The 8,975-nt window shown below is 42.8% G+C and overlaps 1 non-coding gene across 1 annotated transcript; it reads left to right on the top strand.

The window, feature by feature from the left end:
- The first annotated feature begins 2,868 nt into the window (after positions 1-2,868).
- Positions 2,869-3,032, top strand: LOC116356968 (U1 spliceosomal RNA). Its single transcript, XR_004205250.1, has one exon. It is a non-coding gene; the product is annotated as a U1 spliceosomal RNA (small nuclear RNA).
- The last annotated feature ends 5,943 nt before the right edge of the window (positions 3,033-8,975 follow it).

Raw genomic sequence — 8,975 nt, 5'->3', positions numbered from 1 at the left:
CCATCAAAGGCCTTCACCAAGTTCTGGCCCACCCTCACGTGCTTGAAGTAAGCACTGTGGTCCTCCCGCAACCTGCTGGTAGCGAAAAGCGTAGAGACCACCCCCCAGGCAGTGGCCATGGTAGCCACGGAAGTCCTGGGGTGGTATGGAAGGAAGGGGGCCTCGACCCCAGGCGAAGGGTCCCCCACAACACCCTAGGTCCCGGCGGCCACAGCCTGACAGCGCTGCGGCGCCTAGGGCGATGCGCCTAGGGGAGCGATCTCCTCTGGGCCCGAAGGACGGGATGGTAATCTATTCAGAGGAGCAGGATGAGGCGAGTTTGAGAAGGACTCACCCCGTTCCTGTACAGAGGATTGAAGACAGCTTTTTAACAAAGTGACCTTTTAACATGTTTTTCATGTCTTAGAAATGTTCTATCTTGTTAAATCATTTGTACACATTTTAAATGGCTTTTACAGATTTTATGTTTTTTTACAATGAAAAGTACTTTTATTCATGGTTGTTTTTATTGGTTTTAACATTTACTTTTTAAGGTTAAAACCTGTTATGGCTGCATCCCTTTGTTCTCAATTTCCGCCTGAAGACATACCCAAATCTATCTGCCTGTAGCTCGGCCCCAGAGGCAAGGATATGCATATTCTTGGTATCATTTGAATGGAAACATTCTGAAGTTTGTGGAAATGTTAATTGAATGTAGGAGAATATAACAGTAGATCTGGTAGAAGAAAAGAGAAAGAAAGAGCATACGTTTTCTGTTTTTTATTGTTGTAGTATCATCTTTCACATGTAGTAGAATAGCCACACAGTCAGATAGGATGCTGGAGATAATTTTGATGGATAACACAAGAGGGCAACTGTAGGTGTGCAGAGTTTCCGACTGATAACTTCAGGAATGGGTGAGCTACATGACATTTAGCATGAAGTCACCCAGGTGTCCCACAAAAGTTGCCCAAATGTACCCAAGTGGCCGAATTGGTGAAATGACCTATAACTATATACAACACATCAAAAAGCAAATTAACACACACACACAAAAATAAAATGTTTAAAAAAATATTAGAAAAAAAATATTGAAAAAAAAAACTGTACACCCCTTGGAAATCCTCGTCACAGTATTTTGCTGCCTGTACCCTGTCCCATAGCAGTCTCTTTCTGATGTAAAGCAGAGGCAAACTAAACAAGTGGTGCATTTCATGCGACACAGAACACAACGACGCCTCCATGCTGTGCCCTTTTGGCCCTGAGGCAGTCATGCCTGCAGTAATGAACTGTGGCATATGAACACCACTGGGGGCACAGGTAGAGCGGGCAGCTTGGCACTGGGGCCTCCCAGTCGGAGTCGCTATCACTGTGAAAGAAAACATTTAAAAAATATTTGTATTGTATGAGCCTTTTATCATCACATAAAATAAACAGATATGTATTGTATAGAGCAGAGGAAACAGTCCCTAAGGTGAAGTGCTGTTCTATTCAACTCCGGCCATTGTTGTGTGTGTATATATATATATATATATATATATGTACACACCCAAACAAACCAACACACACACACAAACATACATTTCATTGCAAAAAAATAAAAAATAAAAATATAATAATATATATATTTTTATATTTCATAAAACGGCATTAGCACTTACCCATCCAGAAGTATGTCCTGTCCTTGCAGAAACAGCTCCTCAGTTAGTTTGAATCATAACACTCCAAGATTCCTCAAACAAAAAATCTGTCTCACTTTCACTTTTTCACTTTCACTTTGACTTCGGCCATGATATCTTCAATGAAATCGTTGAAACTACAACTTTCCGAAATACAGCTGCGCGTAAAAAGCCTTACATCAACTCCTCTGATTGTCAAGACGAAAATGGAGTCCCCTGCGCATGCGATTACAAACAAGGAATTGTGGTCCAACCCCAAACCATTACATACTGGCGCTTACCTCAGCTCATTGGCTATCTACCCAGCTAGATTTCAAGAAGATCAGTGGTCATTGGGCAGAAATATAGTCAATCAATGAAGCTTCGCTAAAATTATTGGTGCTTAAGGCAGTCATTTATCTTTGTCTTCAAATCAGCTCACTTCGGTCAATTCTCCCTGTAAAAAAAACAATGAGTTTGACTGTGTTGCAAACATCCAGAGGAATGCAATGAAACCCACCATGACTAGATAAACTATTGTTTACAGGGTGAAATCACGCCGAAAGCTCCTTAAAACATTGATAGAGATGGAATTCACGTCACAAACGGTTTACAAAATGTTTTGATTTAGGCTATAAAAATGGATTTTATCAAAGAAAACGGCACTTCATTTGATCAATGGGACACTCGGGAAGAGAAATAAGAGCAAGATATCAGAATGTAAGTCATAATTTTACCTTCAGATGTGAATGTGTAAAAACTGTCATGGCGGAAATGTTTCTGTTCTTGATTGCTCTTCTCAAACAAAAGCATGGGATTTGTTCTCTGTCATAGCTATTTTAAATTGGAAAACGTAGTTTGATTACCAATATTCTAATCTTTTGAAGGGTGTAAGACACTTGCATTTTCAAGAATGTTTAATGTTACGAAGTTGTATTTTTAGTTGTCACTCTGAAATTTCCCCTGATGTTGGTCCCTGTACGGGGATCGCAGCCATATTTGTACACATTTTAAATGGCTTTTACAGATTTGATGTTTTTTTACAATGAAAAGTACTTTTATTCATGGTTGTTTTTATTGGTTTTAACAACATTTACTTTTTAGCAAATTTAAATGTAATCGTCAAATGCTGTGTTTTTATGCTTGTATGCCGTTATGTGTAAAAATAATATAAAAAGTGTATGAGCTGTTTTTAAAGGAAATGTGTCAATAAAACATTTCCAAAAGAAAAAAACTTACCTGGCAAGGGAGATACCGTGATCAAGAAGGCGGTTCACCCAGGGTGAGGCTCAGCCATTGCACTCCGGCTGTGCTGACCCCTGCGAATTTCCCGAATGTGGAAATCTCGATTGCATCATTTCTGGTAGTGGGGGACTGCGTTTGCGCTCTCCCCTGATGTCTAATAACAATAGTTTTTGTAATATTTGTGTTGTGGAGAAATGACCAGGCAGGAGACGGGAGTACAGTTAGTTTTCGTTTAGTAAAAAAAAACCTTGTGCTCTACAGTTTGCGGCACCCCAGTGCGCATGTGCATTTCCTATTAGGTGTAGTAACGTAACACTGCCGTAATGCATTACTGCTTAGTAACAGCACAGTAACTAATATAAACAGATGTAGATCCCAGATACTACACTCCTCCCCCATAGTGTTTAACTCCCAGAGAACAAGGTAAATATGTTAGGTAACTACTAATGCAATATCTGAACAATGCATTCTTAAATATTTGAAGCAAACTTTTCAGAACCCAGCACAAATCCAGGGGATTATTCTGCCCCGAAGATGGAGTTTGTGTCCTAATAACTAACCCAGGTAATGTCCTTTTTCTTTCCTTTTATCGAGGACATATTAAAGTGTTTGTTTTACTGTCCGTTACCTCCTTAACCAGCTCAACTCACAGGTCAAGCTTTTGAGGTGCCCTTCGCTGTCGAATAGGATATCTCCGCTCCTCCTGGGCTTCCTGTGGTGGGCCAGGTTCGGGTGGAAGGTCAGGCTCTGTCTCTCCCGTACGTCCACAATCAGGAGAATAGTCCTGGGGGTCGTTATTGTTCTTGTTCTCTCGGCATGTCTCTGCTGGGGCGTTGGACCGTAGCAGATGATCCACGTGAACGTTGACCTGGCGATGACCAATTTGGACATGGTAAGTCAAAGGTCCTCTGCGTTACAAGATCACACCTGAGTTCCACAGGCGCTTGGGGTGTCTGAAATCACGTACCAACACCCTCTCTTCCTCTTTGAATTCTCTGACAGTCTTAGAGTATCTGTCATTAGCTTTCTTCTGCTGTAGCTGGTGCTTTGCCACAGTGCTTGACAAGTCTAGTTTCAACAATGTCAGGCGGGTACGTGGTTGGCGTTTCAGAAACAGTTCAGCTGGTGTACATTCCGTTACTGTGTGTGGTGTGTTACGGTAAGTAAACAGGAACCGCGGAATCCTTTGGTGGGTGGGCACAGACTGAATCTCGGGTCTAGTCCAGGCCTTCTTAAAGGTTTGCACGGCTCTCTCCGCTGCTCCGTTTGATGCCGGATGGTAAGGTGGTGACAGGATGTGCCTTACTCCATTGTTCTTGAGAAACATTTTAAATCGTTTGACGTGAACGGAGGGCCATTGTCCAATACGAGCTCCTTGACTAGTCCAAAGGATGCAAACAAGTGTCTGAGAAGATTGATGGTCTTCTCAGCTGTGGTCAGTTGAGTAGGGAACACTTCCATCCACTTGGAATGGACATCAACGACAACAAGGAAATGTTGCTTGTCAATTTCGGCGTAATCCACATGGATGCATTCCCAAGGTGTAGCAGCCCAGGACCATGGATGAAGAGGCGCAGCAGCAGGCTTGTTGCGAACAGCTTCACAAGGTGAGCAGTGGCCTACATGCTGTTGAATGTCCTGATCCAGTCCAGGCCACCACAGATAACTGCGAGTGCTTTCATTCGAGTGATCCCTGGATGTCCCTCATGCAGGTCAGATAGCAGTCTCCTCTGGAATTTGTGAGGTACCACCACCCTTGATCCCCACAGAACACACCCTTGATCAGTGGACAACTGGTCTTTCTAGTCGATGAATGGACGAAGGTTATCGTCATTTACGAAGGTTGGCCAACCGCCTAATGTTAAGTCCAAGACTTTGGAAAGCACTGGGTCTTTCCTTGTTTCCTCTGCTATGTCAGAAGCAGATATGGGCAGTTCATCAATGAGAGAGATCTGGAAGACTGCTCTATCATCTTCACTGTCAGAGTCACTATTGCACGGTAGTCTCGATAGTGCATCGGCATTTGCGTGATCACTGGATCGCCTGTACTCAATCTCGTAGTCGTAGGCAAACAATATCAGAGCCCAACATTGCATTCGAAGTGCAGCAAGGGTTGATATAGCTGATTTTGGTCCAAGGATGGCCAACATCCTTGGATGGCTTGTGATCTGTCAGCAGTTGGAACTTCCTTCCGTAGAGGTATTTGTGAAACTTCTTCACTCCGAATATTATGCTCAGGACTTCCTTCTCAATTTGAGCATAATTTTTCTCACTTGATGACAGAGTCCGTGATGCAAATGCAATAGGGTGTTCTTCACCTGACGGTAGAACATGTGAGATGACGGCTCCTACTCCGTATGGAGATGCATCACACGCGAGTCTCAGCTTCATCTCTGTGTTATAGTGGGCAAGCCACTTGCTCTTTAGCAGACGCTGTTTGCAAGTCTTGAATGCTTCTTCGCATTGTGGGGACCAATTCCACTTTGTATCGGCCTGCAGCAGTTGGTGAAGCGGATGCAACAATGTGGACAAGTTTGCCACAAACTTTCCGTAATAGTTCAGGAGCCCCAAAAATGACCTCAGCTCTGAGATATTTGTGGGTGCTGGTGCGTTTACGATTGCTTCCACCTTGCTGTTGGTTGGGTGCAGGCCTTGTGCATCAATCTTGTATCCGAGATACTCCACTGAGTCCTGGAAGAACTCACACTTGCTGCGTTTCATTCTCACTCCGTATTTCTCCAGTCTTGACATCACTTTGTCAAGCACTACAAGGTGCTCTCCAATGGTTGGTGCTGACACGAGGATGTCGTCCATGAAGCACACAACATGGTCTATACCGTCCAAGATCTGATCCATTGTTTGTTGGAATATCGCTGGAGCTGTCGAGATTCCATAGGCCAAGGGATTGAATCTGAATAGCCCTTTGTGTGTATTGATGGTCAGATACTGTTCTGACTCCGGATCCAGCTTCAGTTGCTGATAAGCGAATACCAGGTCCGCTTACTGAAAACCTTCCCACCAGCTAGAGTGGCAAACAGATCTTCAGCGTTTGGTAGTGGATATTCCTCTAGTAGTATGCAGCGATTTACTGTGACCTTGTAGTCACCGCACATTCTGACGGTCTTGTCTTTCTTTGGGACTACAACAATCGGAGCGGCCCAGTTGCTCCTCGCTACTTTCGTGATTATGTTATTCTTCTGTAGGCAGTCCAGTTCCTTCTCTACTGCTTCCTTAAGAGCATAGGGAACCGGACGTGGTTTGTGAAAGATAGGCTTGGTTCCTTCTTGCACTCTGACTTTTGCTGTGAAGTCTTGTATTTCACCGTAGCCATCTTCGAAAAGTTATTTGTGCGTCTCCAGCATGTTAGTGAGTGTAGCCTGACTCACTGGTTTGTCATTTCTCAGACTGAAGATTTCTCCGCAGTTCAACTTGATCTTTTGTAGCCAGTTTCTGCCCAGCAAGGTTGATTTTTCTCCTTTGACAATGACAAGCGGTAGCGTCCACTCCTTCCCCTCATACCAGACTGGTACCTGGATCTGCTCTAACACAGGAATAGTGTCACCAGTGTATGAAGAAAGGCGGATGGACGCGGGCTGAAGAGGGCACTCTTTCAGTTTTTCTTTGTAGAGTCTCTTTGGAACCAGAGATACAGACGCTCCGGTGTCCAGCTGCATTTTTACTGGTTTTCCCGCTAACTCCATGTTGAGATAGATTCCATATTTTAGTTGTTGAGCTGTGTACACTGTGAACAGTTCCACTACTGTTTCAGTTGTACCTTCCTCTTCTTGTGCTGCGTCTGACACTTTGTGCGCTCTTGCTGTGCGTTTTGAGGCCTTACACACTCTCTGTAAATGTCCAACCTTTCCACAATTGTGGCACTTTTTCATTTTGGAATCGACATTCACTGTGCTGATGATTATCTCCCCCACATCTGTAGCAACTTGGCTTAAACCTTTGAGATGTGGGCTGCTTTGTTCTTGTGTAACCTTGAGGACGGGACTGAAAAAAGTGTGACTTTTGTGAGCTTTTTTCACCACATGCATCACTGACCTTGTGAACACCTTTCTGACGTTCTGCATGTCCCGATAGCTCAATAGTATCCCTGTGGGCAAGCTCGAGTCCAAGTGCTATATCACAGGCTTTCTTAAAGGTCAGGTCCTTCTCTGACAGGAGCCTTCTGTGATATTCTTCACCTGTGAGACCACATACAAACTTGTCTCGGAGAGCATCATCAAGAAATCGTGCAAACTCACATGTACTTGCCAGCCTTTTCAAAGCAAGGATGTAGTCAGCCACGGTTTCCCCTTGACTCTGGTGACGTTGGTCAAATCTGAAACGTTCTGCAATGAGAATTGGCTTAGGCTTGAAATACCTTGCAAGAGTTTCAGTCAGTTCTGCATAGTTCAACTCCACTGCTTTCATTGGTTCAATGAGACCTTTCAGCAATCCATACGCAGTTGGACCCAAAACACTGAGAAATACGACTGCTTTCTTTCCATCTTTGATTTCATTTGCAGCCAGCCAACGCTCAAAACGCTCCAAATAGGAATCAAAATCCTCTTTTGTAGCCTCAAACTCTGGTACTGACCAATGGTTGCCATTTTCACAGTTAATTGTTCAGTTTCCTTGTATTCCTTAATTTTCATCTAATTCTTCACTTCAGAAGTTTCTGCAATTACTTCATTCACTGCACTCATTTGTGTTACGTTCCTTATCCCTTTTTTTTTCTTGCCAATATTTCTCCACTGAGATCGCCTAATTTCAATGGGTTCAATGAGACCGTTTTTTTTAACCACCAGAGAGGGCAGTGTCGCTATTCTGGACTCCAATAGTCTTGCTACTTGGCAGCTCCTGAATATTGTACTAGCAGTGCTAGCAGTGGTTAGCCTTCTATACTGGCGAAAGAACATAAAAAATAACTGACGAATTACATAATTATTTTGAGTTTCATTACTCACGCAACATTCTTCCCTTCAAGCAATGTCCGTTTATGTAGTTTAATCACCTCGTCGCCACTGTAATATTTGTGTTGTGGAGAAATGACCAGGCAGGAGACGGGAGTACAGTTAGTTTTCGTTTAGTAAAAAAAAACATCGTGCTCTACAGTGTGCATTTCCTATTAGGTGTAGTAACGTAACACTGCCGTAATGCATTACTGCTTAGTAACAGCACAGTAACTAATATAAACAGATGTAGATCCCAGATACTACAGTTTTAACGTTTGTCACTGATCAGAGGTTTGAATCTGAGATGAGTTGAGCTATGTAGGGTATGTCTGCATTTACTTTGGCTTTCCTTCTTCATTGGATGAATGCTTTCAGAATTACAGATTTCAAAGCAAACTAGTCCTACTACTACCACTGTAGATTAATTTTCTCTTCGAAATAGGCTGAATGTCTGTGATTTGTTATTGTAGCACTTGTTTTAATGCCTATAAATGCCTATAAATGTGCTGATAATATTCAAATAAGTAAATACATTTCTAAAATGTAAAAAAAGAACGCACGCTGTTTTATTAGCTAACTAGCTACAGTGCAGGCTAACTCAAACAATCTGCTAACGTTGCTAACAGTAGTTAGCCATCTAGCCAACTTTACATACTGTAATGAAACAGGCAGGGAGCAGGTCTCGAACCCTCGACCTTCTACCCCGGCGCGCTATCGACTGTGCCGCAAACGCATGCTCGTGCGGCAGGGTCGATTTCCGTGCTTATAAACCCAGGGTCGTTACACTACCCCCCCCCTGTGAAGTTGGTAAGTATATAGAATATGTATTTGTCTTGTATTCCAAGTAACGTTTACAAGCATGTAAATATTTGTATATTTTTCCATTTGTTTGCTGGCAAATATTTGAAACTTGTTAGCTGACATGGCTAATTGAGTGACTGACAAAGATCTTGTGTATTCTACTATTTTAACTCTCAACAGTAAGTTGAGACCCCGACTGAGTTTCTATTTTTTTATAGAATTTTGGGGGTCAGGCCCTAAGCGACTGTTTATCAAATGTTATTGGTCACATACACATATTTAGCAGATGTTATTGCCTGTGTAAACTGCTGTTTACATACTGCTTTACTCATCTCATAAAGCAGTA

Source organism: Oncorhynchus kisutch, linkage group LG2 (assembly GCF_002021735.2).
Source record: "Oncorhynchus kisutch isolate 150728-3 linkage group LG2, Okis_V2, whole genome shotgun sequence".
NCBI lineage: Eukaryota > Metazoa > Chordata > Actinopteri > Salmoniformes > Salmonidae > Oncorhynchus > Oncorhynchus kisutch.
The sequence above is the reverse complement of the archived record's forward strand: the minus strand, read 5'-3'. Positions and strand labels throughout refer to the sequence as shown.